Consider the following 16,940-nt stretch of genomic DNA (forward strand, 5'->3'; position numbering starts at 1 on the left):
GTAGATATTCTGTTCCTTACAGCGTCTCATCTTCATTTTTAGTAATACAAGCTTCTTTTGCTGCTACATGCTCGATGTCCATTTCCCTTCTTTTTCTAAACTTGCACCTGGATTGGTTTGTTCACGCTTTCTCCTATGTCTAATGCTAGATAACTGTCATCTTATCTCCGTTTATATAGATTAGATTTACAAGTTTCATTCACTGGCTGCAGCTGGCCATCATATGTTGTGTATGCATCTGCTGGTGTGGTTAGTATTCTTCATTCACTCACTTAATCTGTAAATTATTGAGCGTTAATGGTCTAAAGCCTTGTAGGATGAGGGTGTTCATGCATGTATGGAGTGAAAACAGAGTTGAAGTGGTTATCTAGCTTGAACCAAACCATCATCCATTTCAATAGTTCCTAGAACAATATTGAAGATTATATGTTACTAGGCATCTCCGAGCTACAACCTAGTAGAGTTTCCTGGAGCAATAACAATACCAGAGATGGATTTTCATCCAAGGGAGAGGATGAAGAAGAAATTGCATTGCTTGGAAAGGGAAAGAAGGGAAAAGGGAAGAAATCTCAAACCAAACCAGAATCTAGCCAAGGGGGCAAGAAGAAAGACTTGTCCAAAATAAAATGCTTCAATTGTTATGAATACATGCCTATGCTACAAAGTGTCCACACAAGAAGTCTGGGAAGAAACCTAGGGAAGCAGGAGGTGAAGAATTAGCTTCATAGTTCAAGCTAGACTTCACCCTGATCACATGCATGGCCAACACTTTGATGGGGAGTGTGTGGTACTTAGACTCAGGTGTCTTGTTTGATATGACAGGGTGTAGAGATTTTTTCAGTGACTTGGAGGAGAAAGATATCCATATGCATATTGAGCTTGGGGACGATGAAAGGTACAATGCTACTGGGATTGGTACAATAACCTTTAAGAGGGAGTCGATATCCCCTCTTTGCCTCAAATATGTCATGTTTGTAGCAGGCCTAAAGAAGAACCTCATCTTTGTAGTAGTTTTGGAAGACCGTGGCTATGATGTGATCTTCAGTAAGGGAAATCCTTTATGAGACACATAACCACTAGGCAGGTGAAGAATCTATACAAACTTGATGTGGAAGAATGTGTTGCATTAAGCAGTAAGGTAGAGAAAGTGTAGAGTCGAGATGTTGGTGAACTATGGCACAAAAGACTTGGTCATTTACACCATTGCGCCTTTAAAATTATGCAGCAAATAACCACTAGCCTCCTTGAAGGATCACTTGAGTAGAAGGATGTCTAAAAAGGTTGTACCTTGGGGAAGTATGTATAATCCACATTCCATTATCGAGACAAAAAAGCAAATGAATTCTTGGAGAAGTATGTAAAATCCACATTCCATTATCGAGATAGCAAAGAAAATGCATTCTATAGGGTTTTGTACCCTATAGAATAGTCTTAAAATTTCACATGAATAGCTCCACATGTGTGGAAAATGGAAGTTTATGTGGCATCCACTCGATACCATGGTGGTCAACAAGATAGGTCAAGTTGTGTGAGGCAACATTCACATAAGAACTCAAATTGAGGTGATGTTCATGTCATTAAAGGTTATTGAACTATAGAAAAGCATTAAGACATCGCAATCTATTCTTGCAAATTTTTTATAACAAAAGCAATCATTGATACATCAAATGGTATTTGAAAGCTCATGAACCCCAATTCTCCAAAGTGGTACTTTCCCCATAAATGGGACCTACGTGCTAACAATTCCAATGTTTCTACTCATAAAGAACCAAAATAGATAACATTATATAATGGTCCATTTCAAATCATACCTCCCTAATATACCTCCCCATTTAAGGGGGCATTTGGTCTCTAAAATTTGTTAATGAAGGAGGTGATGAATTTTTTCCTCGACCTTCTTTCTAGAGTACCATTTGTCCTTACTTGCATGTTTTCCTTTTAGCCCAACCTATTAGAGTTCATATTAACCCCATATTTTTATCCTAGGCTTGGTCTATAATGTTATATCTTTTATACCTACTTTTCTTGGGCTTCTATTTATGAGTCATCTATGACAAGTAAGACATTCTCATCAGTTTCTTTGTCCAAAGTGGAAGGTTTATAGAGTTTTATATTATCCACATTCACTACTAGGTAAATGTATAGATATGTTGGGTTAGACTAAGTCTATATGCATTATCACCCACCTTCTCCAACACTTCAAAGGTACCATATTGCAAATCCTTGATTTTCTTACTAAGAACATGTAGACTCTCTTTGATCAAGTACAACAAAATCTGGTCTTCCACCTTGAATGTTTTCTCAATCATGTGATGGTCATGTTGGGCCTTATAATATTCTTGTTACCTCTTCAATGTCTCTTGTACTTGAAAATGGGTTTGCTTGATCTTATCAATGAAATCTTCAACATTCAATTGCTTCTATTGCAGTGTATTCCCCTCACTACTTGTTGTTGTCCAAATATGCCATTTAAGGCAAAGGTGGAAAATATCCAAAACAATTTTCTAAAAGGGATTTACTAATAGAACTATGGATTTGATATGTTATACGAGTATTGAATATAAACCAAATTTTTGTTCCATGTCCTTGAGAGATTTTAATTTTAACCCTTCAAATGTGGAACCAATGTCTTATTCACTACTTTTGTCTACGCAAATATTTGTAGATGAGAAGTTGATAATATTTCCAATTTGGCATCCATCTTCTAGCAAAGTGTAGTCCATAAGGCATTTGTTAGAGTTTGTAGCTTAGGTAGATACTTCTATGTGTTCCTGTTATAGGAGAAGGGCAGAAAAGGGTCAATAAAAGGCATGGCTGAGATGGTCAAAGGGTTGAGATAACCACTGGAGATCCAAGTGATAAAGTTGGAGTGAAGGTTAAGGAGAGACCTTGAGCGCTAAGAAGACCAACGACCTGGAGTTAGAGGGAGTCGAGCTTTAGAGGGAGTGAGCAGGATTAGTAGGATCAGAGGCATTCAACATCTCAGAGGAAGACATCCTTCAGGTTCAAGAAGTCATGGTACATGATGAGCATGCATGATGGTTATGAGCAGGAGGCTTCTAGGAGCAAGGTGTCTCTGAAGAAGGTATTTTTCATATAGGGGAAATTTCTTTTGTGTCATATGGAGCAGTTGTAGTCGCAGATAAGGGTGGAAATGTGTTCCAAGTTTGAAGGTAGAGCCACTTTCAGGGGGTGTTGTGGGAATACATCCCTCTCTAAGAGGGAGTGTTGATGTTTTGGGTAGCATCAGGAGTATTCTCATGTGTGGGGAAAGTGGGCTAAGAGATGGGGATTTTCACCTATAAACCCATGGTATTATGAACCATGGTATTACACCCTTGGAGTAGTATAAGTAAAATGGTGAGTGATGAATTCTTATTGTGTTGTGGCTCAACAAGAGAGTTGAGAGGATCGACAAGGCCAAGTAGGGCTAAGAGGGTTGGAAGGACTGAGCAGGCCGAGAGGACTGAGCAAGTTGAGAGGGTTGAGACATTTGTGCAAGGCAAAAAGAGCTTCTGGTAGGCCTAAGATCCATGGAGGGTTGAAAGGGCTTGTGGTAGGCCTCAGATTTGTGGAAGGGTCCAGTAAGCCTCAAATTTTTGAAAAGGTTGAGTAGGCCTCAGATCAGTGACTTGGCCTAGAGGATTGAGCAGGGTCGAGATAACCAAGTGTTACCGGGAATAGTGTCTATGTAGAACTACTAATCCCACTAAGTGTGGTAGCTACCTTAGAAACAAACAAAGTAAAACTACTTTCGTTTTCCTTTATGAAAGATAGATGAGAGAAGAATAAAGGAGACTAACCTCTATCTTGCGCTTGGTTCCTTGCTTGATTCCTCTCTCTTCTGATAGTCCTTTTACTACTTGCTTTCTTGTATGCCTAGCTTCACAGAGTACCTATAGAATCAAAGCAGCATAACACTATACGAGAACATAGATATATTATCATAAACAATCTAGGATCAGATGTAAATTGACCATACAAATGCATAAAACATAAATCATACAAGAGTATGGAGGAAAACTTGAATAGCTTTATTGATAATCAAGAAAGAGCCAAGAGAATTACAACCAATTGTTCTGACCCAGCGTCATACTCTCAGAAATTAAGCCCTTCTTTACCTCATGAAAATCTTAGATCACCCAACACTATGATGTTGCATCAAGAAACCAACATCAATTCCTTACAAGATACAAAATTCCAGCCTCTGGATCTCTGGGATGAGGGATCCATATATAGATGTCTGCAAGGGAGATGAGTCAGCTTGTGATTTGATTAGTGTCTTCCCTCTGATAGTTCTTGATTCCACTTGGAGATTGATGATCTCTTACTCATCCCTGGTCGAATTCAGATAGGCAAGTGTCACAAGAGAAGTTTCTAGAAGATTCCATGTTTCTCCACCTTGCGAATTGACCCTGCCATTTGTCCCTTCTCGCCCATCGCACCCCATAGAATGGCTTTTTGAAATGCAATGCATCTACTGTGTGTATTTAGGTGGGATGCAACGCACTTTGCCTATGGAGCAGGTGAAATGGTCCAGTTTTTACCAGTTCTGAGTAGTTTTTCATGGAGAACTTCTAGGAGATGTTGTAATCAGTTGACCGGGGTTGGAACAAACCTTTAGGGCCTTAGGAGCCCTTGGTTTATGGACATTTTATGCTTGGGGTTGCAGTGCCCAAAAATTTCTATAACAGTTGCCCCCTAAAGCATGAGGTCATTAATATTTTGATGTCAGGTGAAATGGTTTATCATGAGGATCCAAAGTTCTTTCAAGCTGGAAGGAGACCTGTAATAAGATACAATACAATACATTATCTTCATAATTTTTTCATGATCTAGCTGAGGCGGGCATTCCCATGCTTATCTTTATAAATTCATTTTTCATGTACATGAGACAGACAATCGTCTGAGTGTAGACTGATGATTATGGTAGAGCCATCATCCCTTAGATTGGATGATTATCTGTGCAGCAATGATGTACATTTGATGTCGTTATTTTCCTAAATATATATCACAGCCCGGATGGTTGAAACTAGATCCGGGGTCTTCAATCTTGTTCAATCTTCACTCAAAGTACAAGTCGATCCATGTGAGAGATGTTCTGGAGTCGAACATGGAAAGACATCGCCTGATTACTAACCAATGATGTAAGTTGTTAACAGGCATGAGAGGAATCACCGTTAATGATAATGATCCTCAAGGTACTGCAGTACAATTCACGTGGTGTGAATAAGGGACTTGGTGTCGAACACCACGTAAAATCTTTCGGTCGAAGGCCATTGATGTAAACCTATCGCCGGAAGTGAGAAACTTGCCATTGAGGCATGCAAGCTTCAAAGTACTGAAAGGGTTGTTCCTAGATCGCCTTCTTGGATAATGAGCTGATGTCGAAAATAAGCAATCTGTCATAGGAGGGCCTTAATGAATCCCACATCAATGACACGGAATGGAGCAAATTATTTTAATGGAGGTGAAAACGATCTGGTGATATAAGGTTCAGGGTAGCGGTCATGAAAGAATGGAGCGTAAATGTATTGCAGTGGGTGAGACATAGGTGAATTCTTTGAATGACTTCTCTTGAACATATCGGCGACACTGACATGATGGATTGGTAGCGTTAACCCCAAATGTGGATGGTGATATGGAACCATGGTGATATGACCAGTGAATGGAACAACCCAACCCGACTAGGATGCGGAGTGAAAGTGTCATGTTCAAGAGTGACTTGCTACCAACAAAGTTTCTTCAAGTTTTCTTCCCAATTTTTCCCCAGTCATTGCTGACCAGTACCTCTTTATTTTTGTCAAGCTTGAGGAGGATAACATATGCTTGTTCTACAAACCCATCGCTATGTTTTAACGAGCCTAGCGATAGTGAAACTCGTTCTTGTCTGTTATGGACAAGTTTGTCACTATTAGGTTTTAACGAGTTTAACGACAAAGATAACTCGGTCCTTTTCAATTTTAGAGAGTCTGAAAAGGAACGTAAAGGAAACTCCAAATATCCTTTTTCGTCATCAAATCCCTTAAGTCCGAAAAAGTATAAAATAATACGAAAGGGATGAATTTTTGGTAATTTTAACGAGCCGAACAAGACAAGCGCTCGATCTTTTTGTGTAATAATCCCTCAGGTCCAAAAAGATTAAAATATAAAGGAGGGATAGCACTTCCAGTCACTTTAACGAGCTATAGAGGCCAATGGCTCGGCAATCTTTTCATATTTTACGAGTCAGTTGAAAAGAGCTTAAAGGAGACTCGTTTTTTAGGAACGAGTGATAAATTCGGGTAGCAGCTGATTCCAGGTAAGGTTTGGAATTTTCCAATCACGGCAATGTCACAAGGATGGCTAACAAGATCACTCTTCACAGTTGTTCCTCAAAAGGGGTAAACAATCAAGTGGAGGTGAATGATCGACCAATACAGAGTGGAGGTGATGATGAGAACATGACCAAGGCTTTAAAGGCTGAAGTACTACATTCATGATGGTTATTTACCAGAAATTAGTTCATTTTTTAATGAGCTTAAACGCGGGGGGAAACACTTGCTCATTACTTATGTTTATTTTTTAACGAGCTTGAATTCCGCAATAAAACTGCTCGATCCAGTCATATAATAAGGATGTCTCATCTAAGATGCCATTTTTGCGGAGCTTGCACCTTACAAAGCTTTGCTCTGGATCCTTTCTTTATGCAAGTTAGAGGACCTACAAATTTAAAAAATAAATAGTTGCTCTTCGCTTGCACACCAAAAGGTTTGCATGCCCCCAAGTATAGAGAAAAATTTCCAGGTTACCAAGAAAGTTTCATCTGCGTAGCGGATAAAATTCTTTCTCGGCGATGCCTATCGAAATAGGCAAAGAGGAGTGGTGTTACCCGGCATAACCTTAACGAAGGTATCTTATTCCAGTCTGTTCCCATTTTCCTGCAACGACGGGTTCGCCAAATTAGTCATATATCCCTCGCGGAAATCAACCCTATACCCAAGGTTCTTCTGCCGAAGCAGACCAGGATGCAAGCCCCCTGGGTTTCAGTCATGTCCCCCGAATTAGTCGTGCTCATCAGGTGGACGGACTGGGGATTGATGAGACATTCCTTGCATGAAAAGACCATTCAGGGATGGTATATGACTATTTTCCATGCGTGAACCGGGGAATGAAAGCTGGTCTACGAGCTTGACCACTCTTCCTTCGTGCGGAAAACACATTACTCTAAAGAGTGAGGAGACAATGGCTCCCATGCAATAAATATAGTCTCGTCCAAGGAGTAGATTATAATCCAGGGGTCCTTGGACTACCATTACGTTCATGTGAATGGTTTTCCCTCTCAATGTAATGGGCACATTGGGAAGGATCCCTAACGGTCGATTGTTTCCTTTGTCAAAGCCTGTTAGATTTCTCATTTCAGGAAAAAGCGATGGCGAACCAAGCGCTTTCCAAGCAGTTGAGGAAAGGATACTCACAGAAGCCCCTTCATCTATGATGGTACCGGCCATAACCATTCTATATACTTGAGTGATGATTTAGAATGGTATACTAGCTGGTAAACGGGGTCTGCCTAGTAGATTCCAATAAAAGGAAATGACCAGGTTTCTTGGAGGTGGGACCGAATAGACGGTCGGGTATGACTCCGACGAACTTCCTTCCTGTGGTAAAGGAATGGGTAAACTTCTCCCATGTTCATCGGAGTCTGTGTTTACGAAGAGAATTTGGACGGTGTCATCTTTTTTCTCTTCGGTGACTGTATCATCTGAAGACGGAACCTCTGAAGGCAAGACCGGGTCAACTGCCGCCTTGACCTTTTGACTTTCGTCAGGTATGGATTCAGATGGTTTATCTTCAATGATAGATGCTTCGGCCGACCACAAGGGCGTGTCAGCCGGATCTTCAACTAGTGACGGACTCGGCAAGAGTTTCTTATATCCAGGAGGGAGCCGTAACGGTGAAACCGGACGGTCGTCCAAAACTCTTTTAGCCTCATCTAAGAAGGGACAATGGTGAACGACATGATCACCTTCACACAGTCTACAAGGAAGTTTACTTTTTCCTTTTTGTCTAGGGGCTTCACTTTCACTAGTTAACGGTGTACTTTCAACATGATCACCAGAGGTTGACGACACTGGGTTGTGCAAGCGAGGAGACTAGTCCCTGAGGATCCAAGGGATGCAAGGATAATCTCTATGATATTGGTCTCCTTTGCAAATGACACATGGCGATTTAGGCCTGGTCAATGCAGTGTGTGGATTTTCGCTAGACGACGTTTGGTTGCCCCTTTTCGCCTTTGGCTCCTTCTTCTTCTTCTCTTTCTTATTATTTTCCTTCTTCTTCTCAGGAACTTGATTTTTGGCTTTACCAGCTTCATCAAGCGAAGAGGAAGGAGGAGAGGAAGAATTGGATGAAGTAGAGGGTTGGGGGGTAACTCTGGAATCGTTTAGTTGTTGACTTGATTGCTCAAGATTGCGGTGTTCTGAACGACGGAGGTTGAGAAGAGCCATACAGGCAAGCCGATTGTCAATCCTGGAAGCGACAATGTGGCCATATGGGGTGCACCAACATCTCCCCAAGAGGAGAAGGGACTAGGATTTCCTCCAAGAGGAATTCCTTGTTTGGTGGACTCCATTTTCCTCAACCCAAGACCAACGTAGGAAAGGTGATAATTATTCTGTTTAAAATAAATTTTAGACGCTTTGACACAACTTGTTTTTTCAATTTTAAAGAGTCAAGAAAAAATAAAAGATAACTCTAGTTGCCTTCGATTTTTAATGAGCCTGAAGTGACAAGTGCTCAGATGGACCTTTTCCGTTAAGGAGTCTGAAAAGGAATGAAAGGGATTGCTCTGGAAATCTAGACAGAGGGATTACCAAACCAATCGCAAAACTGCAGAATACTTTTTACGGTACGGCAGTCAATCTTCCCGAATGCTGTGTTCAGTGCATTGCGATCGATAGGGCAGTAGACACGGCTTCCTATGGATAAAGGATTAAGCCTATTGTGGTCTCCCAAAATATACTCGACGGTACGTGGGAGCACAAGTCCGTACTGGCACTTATCGTCTCAAAGTGGAGGAATCACCCAACCAACAGTGAAAACAACAGTTACCAGGATTTACGACGCCGGAATACGTCTCTAGCCTAGACTTCTAGATGTTGTGCGTTAGGTTCCAAAGCATTGTTAGATTCATTAAATTTATTTTATAGTTGATCTTGCTTAAGAAATTTTCCTTTCAGGTTCACCGCGTGATGTAGATGTACAATTCCTAAAATGCAATCTAAGATGATAAACAGTCGTTTTATCTTCTTTGTGCAATGAAAATCCTAGCTACTAAGGAAAGAGAGATGGCGTTCTTTCAACAAAGAGCAAAGAGCACACACTATATGCACTGTCCTAAATCAAACCAACAAACAGTCTAAATGCAAATGCACATGCATGTATTTGTTTTCAGCCTTCTTAATGTGTAAATGATAAAAAGAAAGCTAATGCGCAAATCTGAATTATTTTCAAAGTGACAATTACTAACAAGTTTCTTTTCAAAACAAAATGAGGATAATGACAACACTTTGCGATTTGGAATTGAAAACTTGCTTTCGACACTAGAAAAACTACTAATTCAGATCAAATACAATAGTAACAGGGTAATCGACTATCAAGAGAAATCAGACTCTCTTCTATGACTGAAAATGACACTTGCGACACTTTCAAATCAAGAAACGATAGTACAATTACGTTACTTCTTTGTAAAGGAGAACTGAAAATGACTCAAAAAATACATAAAAACATTTACAGTTCTTTGCACAATGGAGGCGGAATAACAGCAAGGAAAGGGGTTTCAAACAGAGGTGTACTGACTACAGGCAGCAAAACTCTTGAATAGATCTGAAAAGAGTGAACACAGAAACCAAAATTTAGGAACAATGCCTAGTCTGATCAGCGCACCTGTAACACAGTGAAACTGAAATGCAACGCACCTACTACACTCGGGAAGTGCGCTGAATTTGAGATTCATAGAACAGACAGTGCGCTGGACCAAGGACAAGACTTTGATTGGGTTCCGGGTCACAATTTGCAGTTCAGTTCAGGGATTTTGGCTGAGCAAGTGGTAATCAGTAAATCAATCACAGGGGTAGATCTAAGGAGGTTACTAGAGCCACCACAAGGGCAATTAGAGAGCTTGTAAATCAATTGTTTAAATCATAAACAAAACCTGGAGATTGACTGAAGCAGCGTTGATCTACTTTGCACTTGCATAGCAAATGCAGTTCGAAGGCTAGCTGGCTTGACTTCAAGCTCCATCTGTAAGTTTATAAAGTAAACAAATGTAGATGAACAAACAATCTACTCGCTCCCCAACGGAGTCGCCATTTTGTTACCGGGAATAGTGTCTATGCAGAACTGCTAATCCCACTAAGGCTGGTAGCTACCTTAGAAACAAACAAAGTAAAACTACTTTCGTTTTCCTTTATGAAAGATAGATGAGAGAAGAATAAAGGAGACTAACCTATGCCTTGCGCTTGGTTCCTTGCTTGATTCCTCTCTCTTTTGATAGTCCTTTTGCTACTTGCTTTCTTGTATACCCAGCTTCACAGAGTACCTGTAGAATCAAAGCAGCATAACACTATACGAGAACATAGATATATTATCATAAACAATCTAGGATCAGATGTAAATTGACCATACAAATGCATAAAACATAAATCATACAAGAGTATGGAGGAAAACTTGAATAGCTTTATTGATAATCAAGAAAGAGCCAAGAGAATTACAACCAATTGTTCTGACCCAGCGTCATCCTCTCAGCAAGTAAGCCCTTCTTCACCTCATGAAAAGCTTAGATCACCCAACACTATGATGTTGCCTCAAGAAACCAACAACAATTCCTTACAAGATACAAAATTCCAGCCTCTGGATCTTTGGGATGAGGGATCCATATATAGATGTCTACAAGGGAGATGAGTCAGCTTGTGATTTGATTAGTGTCTTCCCTCTGATAGTTCTTGATTCCACTTGGATATTGATGATCTCTTACTCATCCCTGGTCGAATTCAGATAGGAAAGTGTCACAGGAGAAGTTTCTGGAAGATTCCATGCTTCTCCACCTTGCGGATTGACCCTGCCATTTGTCCCTTCTCGCCCATTGCACACCATAGAAGGGCTTTTTGAAATGAAACGCACCTACTATGTGTATTTAGGTGGGATGCAACACACTTTGCCTATGGAGCAGGTGAAATGGTCCAGTTTTGACCAGTTCTGAGTAGTTTTTCATGGAGAACTTCTGGGAGATGCTGTAATCAGTTGACCTTGTTCTTTTAGGGGTTGGAACAACACCTTTAGGGACTTAGGAGCCCTTGGTTTATGGAAATTTTATGCTTGGGGTTTCAGTGCCCAAAAATGTCTATAACAACAAGCAGGATAAAGTGGGCTTGTGGTAGGGAATCAGATATGTGGATAGCCTAGAGGTCTTGTGGTTGGCCTTAGATCTATGGAGAGCTGAGAGGGATGAGAGGGCATATGGTAGGCCTTAGATTTGTGGAAGGTTCAAGTAGGCCTGAAATATATGGAAGGGTTGAGTAGGCCTCATATTAGTGGTTTGTCTAGGAGGGTCCAAAGGGCCAAGAAGGGACAAGAGTTTTGAGCGAGCCATGCAGCACTGAGAGGGTTGAGTGAGCCAGTAGAGGTAGAGAATGAGGAAAAATAGGCTCCCAAGGTTGAGTATGGATTAGCAACAATAGCAATAGGGACATAACCTATACATCTGAGGAGGAGCGAGATGTTCCTTTGATCTTTACCAGGAGGAGGTCGAGATAGGTTTGAGGAGAAGACACACCATACAACAATACTAGCCTTAGGAGTAGGAGTATGATACTCCAATGTGTCGGGTCTGGGGAAGGTGCAAGGAGTAATTGAGGAAGATCAAAGGACAACTATAAGGCTTGATTAGGTAGATAAGTCTAGGTTTATTACTATGTGTAATTCCTCATTTGGACCATTATCCTAGTAAGGGATCCCGAGTAGGTTATGAGAAGAATTTAATAAAGAATTGTCGATTGGGAAAAATGTCTGTGCAATACATTCAGGGAAAATTTTAAGGATGAAAATTTATGATAAAGTTTATAAACCTTGGCGAATCTTACTAGTCCTTACTATGCAAATTGCAAAATACTTGACAAAATTTCTGTAAATTTATTCAAAGTTCTAATGATTTTATATAACATCTATAAAATTTGGGTGATAGCTAAGGTCAAGTAATTTTATAACATAAAATTTGGACAAATCATAGTTAGTACAATTAGAGATTGGAGAACCAATTTTTTGGAAAAAACATGGAAAATTAGCCCACAATGAATACTAGCCCCTAAAATTTTCGCTAAATACGTTTATCGTGCATGAATAATTTGTTTTTGGTTAGGCATGTTAGTGTGTTTCGGTTAATTAGTTGGGAGAAACTTGAGATTTTTACCAGATATGGGGTGCGTGTGTGTGTGCACTGAGTCTAGCGCCCAAAAATCTATAGTATTAGAGCAATTTTATGAGAATATCTGAGATTTTCACAAGGGACAACTATGAGAGGGATCCGTACAAATTATTGTAGGTAGAAACAATGTTTTGAATACCCATGCCAAGAGAGTTGGCTAAGTATGGAAAACTTCTTGTATGCGACATAAAGGCTAGGATCAACAAGCCTAGTTCCATAGAGTAGTGTGAATGATGCCATGTTGGGCATGATTGAGTAGTTATCTAATGTAGTCTCCAGCAGGAGTTGCTGGGCAGAGGATTTGTTGCGACAAGCACAAGCCAACATAGTTCATAGCAACTGGGAGGGCCACTAGTAGAGACCGTACAAAATGTACGAAGGTTTTCCAATAGGGTTAATGGAGTCTAGCCCTCAAAAGGAGAGATAAAGACCATATCAATCATGGGTTTTGAAGCAATGTTAGAGAGACTTGGCACTAGGAGCTACCAGATGGAGAATGAGGCTTGGGATGTTGTGAATGAACCAGAGGGTAAGCATGTTCTAGGTAGTTCTTCCAGAAGTACCTTCCTCACTAAGAGGGAGTGTTAGAGTTTATAGCTTGGGTAGATACTTCTATGTATACTTTTTTTATAAGAGAAGGGTCAAGAAGGAAAAACCAATATGGTTAGAAGGATTAGATAGCCATTGGAGATCCAAGTGAGAAACTTGGAGTGAAGGTCAAGTAGAGACCTTGAGAGTCGAGAAGGCTTTCAATCTAGAGTTGGAGGGAGTTAGGATTCAGAGGGAGTGAGCAGGCTCAGGAGGGACTTAGTCTTCATAGGGAGTTAGCAGACTTAGAGGGAGTCAACAATTTAGAGGAAGACAACCTTTAGGTTTAGGAAGTCATGGTACAAGATGGTCATGCACAGTGCTCAAGAGCAGGAGGATTTTAGGAGTAAGGTGTCTTGAAGAAGGGTCATTATCATATAACAGGAATTGCTTATGTGCCATATGGAGCCGTTGTGGTCAAGGTTGCTTGGGAGTAGAAGCAGGAAGCGAGAGCGGGGTGTAACATTTTCAAAAGCTCCTGGGTCGGGAGAGAATCAGGAGAAAATTTTATTTATTATATATTATATATTTATATATTTTTGATGCATATGTGTCAACAAAAGCATGTAGAATGATTAATTAGTTACAAAAAAACATGGATTAAACCATATAACATCAATCATCTAGTAGTTACAATCTTCATCAACCACAAGTACAAAATTTACAGGTTTTCATTTATATAGCATGTAAGGGTGCACATAACCAAAATAGCATTGAGTGAAATCCATTTCTAAACCAAAAATACATCAACAAACAGAGTGTAGATGGTCTCTAGCATCTAAAAAAGTCACGCTACAACAAATACCTACATATCATAAAAATCATTGCCTATCTTGGGATCGTTGTTATTAATATCACCCCCTAAGCATTAACATAAGATAGAAAAAACATAGCATGTCAAGTCAATATTTTGTTTGAGTGATGGGTACATTTTTAGTAGGGTCATGATAGAGGAGTTTAGCAACCAATGTCACTAACATTAAGGTACGTAGAGGGATTGGTGCTCTTGATTAAATACAACTTCCATACCCTAGTACATGACAAAATGCAATGGAAACGTTGCAATCCCCCCAATTCTGAAAAAATGATAAGTATGTTGGATTTTGAGTGTGATCTAAAATGTACTTTCTTCATATCAAATCCAATGAGGTGGGAACCACTCTCAAACATCCTGAGTCATTTCATGGTAATGTTAAAAAATTAAGTAAAAGGATGGAAATTAAAGATAAAGGAGAATGTCACTTTTACTTTAAGAATTTAACATTACCATGAATTGCAAATTAAAAGGATGGAAATTAAAGATAAAGGAGAATGTCACTTTTACTTTAAGAATTTAACATTACCATGAATTGCAAATCAATACTAAGGCCATAGGCTTGATCATTAGGTTGCCTCACTCAAAAATTCTTTTTTCTTTGAAAAAAAATTGTGAAAAAAGCTAGCTAGGGAGTAATTTTTTTTTAGGGAGCGTGCTCCCGCCGCGCTTCGGGAGCAGATTCGAGCGGGGGGGTGCACTCCCCCGAAACCCTAGTTGTGTTGGTGGATCAAAGGTGGAAATGTGTTCTAAGTTCAAAGGTAGAGCCACTTCTAGGTGGTGTTGTGAGAAGACATCCTCTTGAGAGATCTTCCTCGACTAATCTGGATTTGTCTCGTCACTCCTTGCACCTTCCTTGGGCTCGACGCATTAGAGTATCACACTCCACCTCTTGAGACTATTGTTAAACCCCTAACCCTAATCTCAAAATGTTCATTGCTTTTGAAGCACTATTGCAATTCTTCACTTTAGTTTGAATTTCATTGTTTAAAGTGACAAATTCAAGTGAATTCTTTCGATTCTTCTTTTTGTGTTACTTGCATTGAGATTTATAGTGTAGTAAAAGATTTGTCGAGTAATAATTCTTAATTGGTTGAATTTATTTTCCTAATCTACTAGTAAAACATGCATTCTCTCCATTTTTTTTTATCATTGAGGTTTATAGTGTACCAAAAGATATGTCTACTAGTAAATTTTAATTGATTGAATCTCCTTTCATAATCTGCTTGTAAAACTCAATTTATACTAAGTTAAAGCACTTATTATTAACAAAATCTTAAAATCCCAATTAATCTAACTTCATTCAATCATTAAGATCCCAATTAACCTAGTACATTTATTTTGCAAATTAAAATGCTACTTGTTTGTAGTATATTGAGTTAATACTCAATTTTAACAAAATATTTAAATATTTAAAGCCTAATATTTATTCATTAAAATCTTAATTAGCCTAAAACAAAACATTCATTTGTTAAATTAAGATTGTAATTTACATATACATCCATAATAAACTGTATACTATTCTTTGCAAATATTATATTATTAGTTGTTTATGTATTACTTTATAATTTTTTATTTAATTTCAAATAATTAAAAAGGATCACTAGATGTTGCCCTTTGCGAATTATTATTATTATATAGTTTTAAGGCCACTGCCAAGCTAGACACCACATTGGTGTATGAGCCCCCTTGTTTGTGGGACAAGGGACCCACCTCCGCTAAATGATTTCACTACTAAATCAACAAAAACATACATACTCTACCTCTTTGATTTTGTATCTGTAACCTTTTAGAAAAAAACATGTGCTCTTACCCTTTACAAATTAATGTTTAAATTAATGACTTTACAAATTAATGTTTAAATTAATTGCTTTATGGTATATTGAAAATAATAAATTATACCAAATCGCTTAAAAATACTTCAATTTAATAACAATACATACATAAACCTTAACATACTATTTTCAATTATCAAATTACAATATCTATATGTTAACCTACTATTTTGAACGACTAAATTACAATGGAAAAGTGGCTAGGATTTATACATCTTTCATGATTCTATGAATTTAAAATCGGTACCAAGTTCCCGTAAGTCTGTAATAACATAAAATTCGGAATATTGAAGATACATGTATCTCCGCCACTGATATTTTAGAGCCGCTTCACTTCGTAATAGAGAGAGTGAATTCCAAAGTGAAAGAAAATCGTGAACTCGACCAACTGATGCAAAACCAGGGCCCCCTCAGGAACTCCCCGATCTTTGTTAGTGTAAAATCACCCAATATTTCTCATAAATTTGTTCAGAGTTTTATCAACTCTATGATTCTGTAAAGCCGCTGGCGACAACAAACGCCTCTCTATCGCTATTGGAAAAATGGATGAATTTTTATATCGATCTCTCGACATTCTGCAACCAAATCCAAAATCCATGGCAAATCTGCAACCATCCAGCAACCAAGATTGCGAATCGAGCTATGGCGCCGCTTCCAGTCCGACTTGCCGTTGACAGAACGGCGAAATTGTAAATAAATAAATGTCCCACATGGATCCCAGTCACAATTTTCAGAGATTTTATAGACCGACGGAACATTTGATGGATGATTCTTGTTGCCACGCATCACAAGATCCAGGAACGAGATGTGCGGCTCCCGCGTCGCCAAATGTCAACTGATCCATGGCTAAGATCTTGACACGCGTCACAAGTCCACGGACGAGCTATGGGGCTCACGTCGCCAAATGTCAACAGATCCACGGCTACGATCTGTGGCTCTCATGTCGCCAAGTGTCGCCAAATCCATAGCTCAGATCTGTGGTTGTCGTGCCGCCAAGTGCTCGCTGATACACGGCTCAGATCTGCGGCTGTGGAGCTGCCAAGTGTTGGCATATCCTCTACCCAGATGTGTGGCTGTGGTGCTGCCAAGTGTCAGCAATTCTAGGCCCGGATCTGTGGTTGTGGTGCTGCCAAGTTTCAGCAGATCGACGGACAAGATGTGGGTGTGTTGCCAGGGATTGACAGATCCATGATTGAGATGTGGGGCTCTCGTGTCGCCAAGTGTTGCCAGATCATGGCCC

The sequence above is a fragment of the Pinus tabuliformis genome, chromosome 1_2 (assembly GCF_031772625.1).
Source record: "Pinus tabuliformis cultivar Carrire ecotype Pingquan chromosome 1_2, CPIR1, whole genome shotgun sequence".
NCBI classification, from domain to species: domain Eukaryota; kingdom Viridiplantae; phylum Streptophyta; class Pinopsida; order Pinales; family Pinaceae; genus Pinus; species Pinus tabuliformis.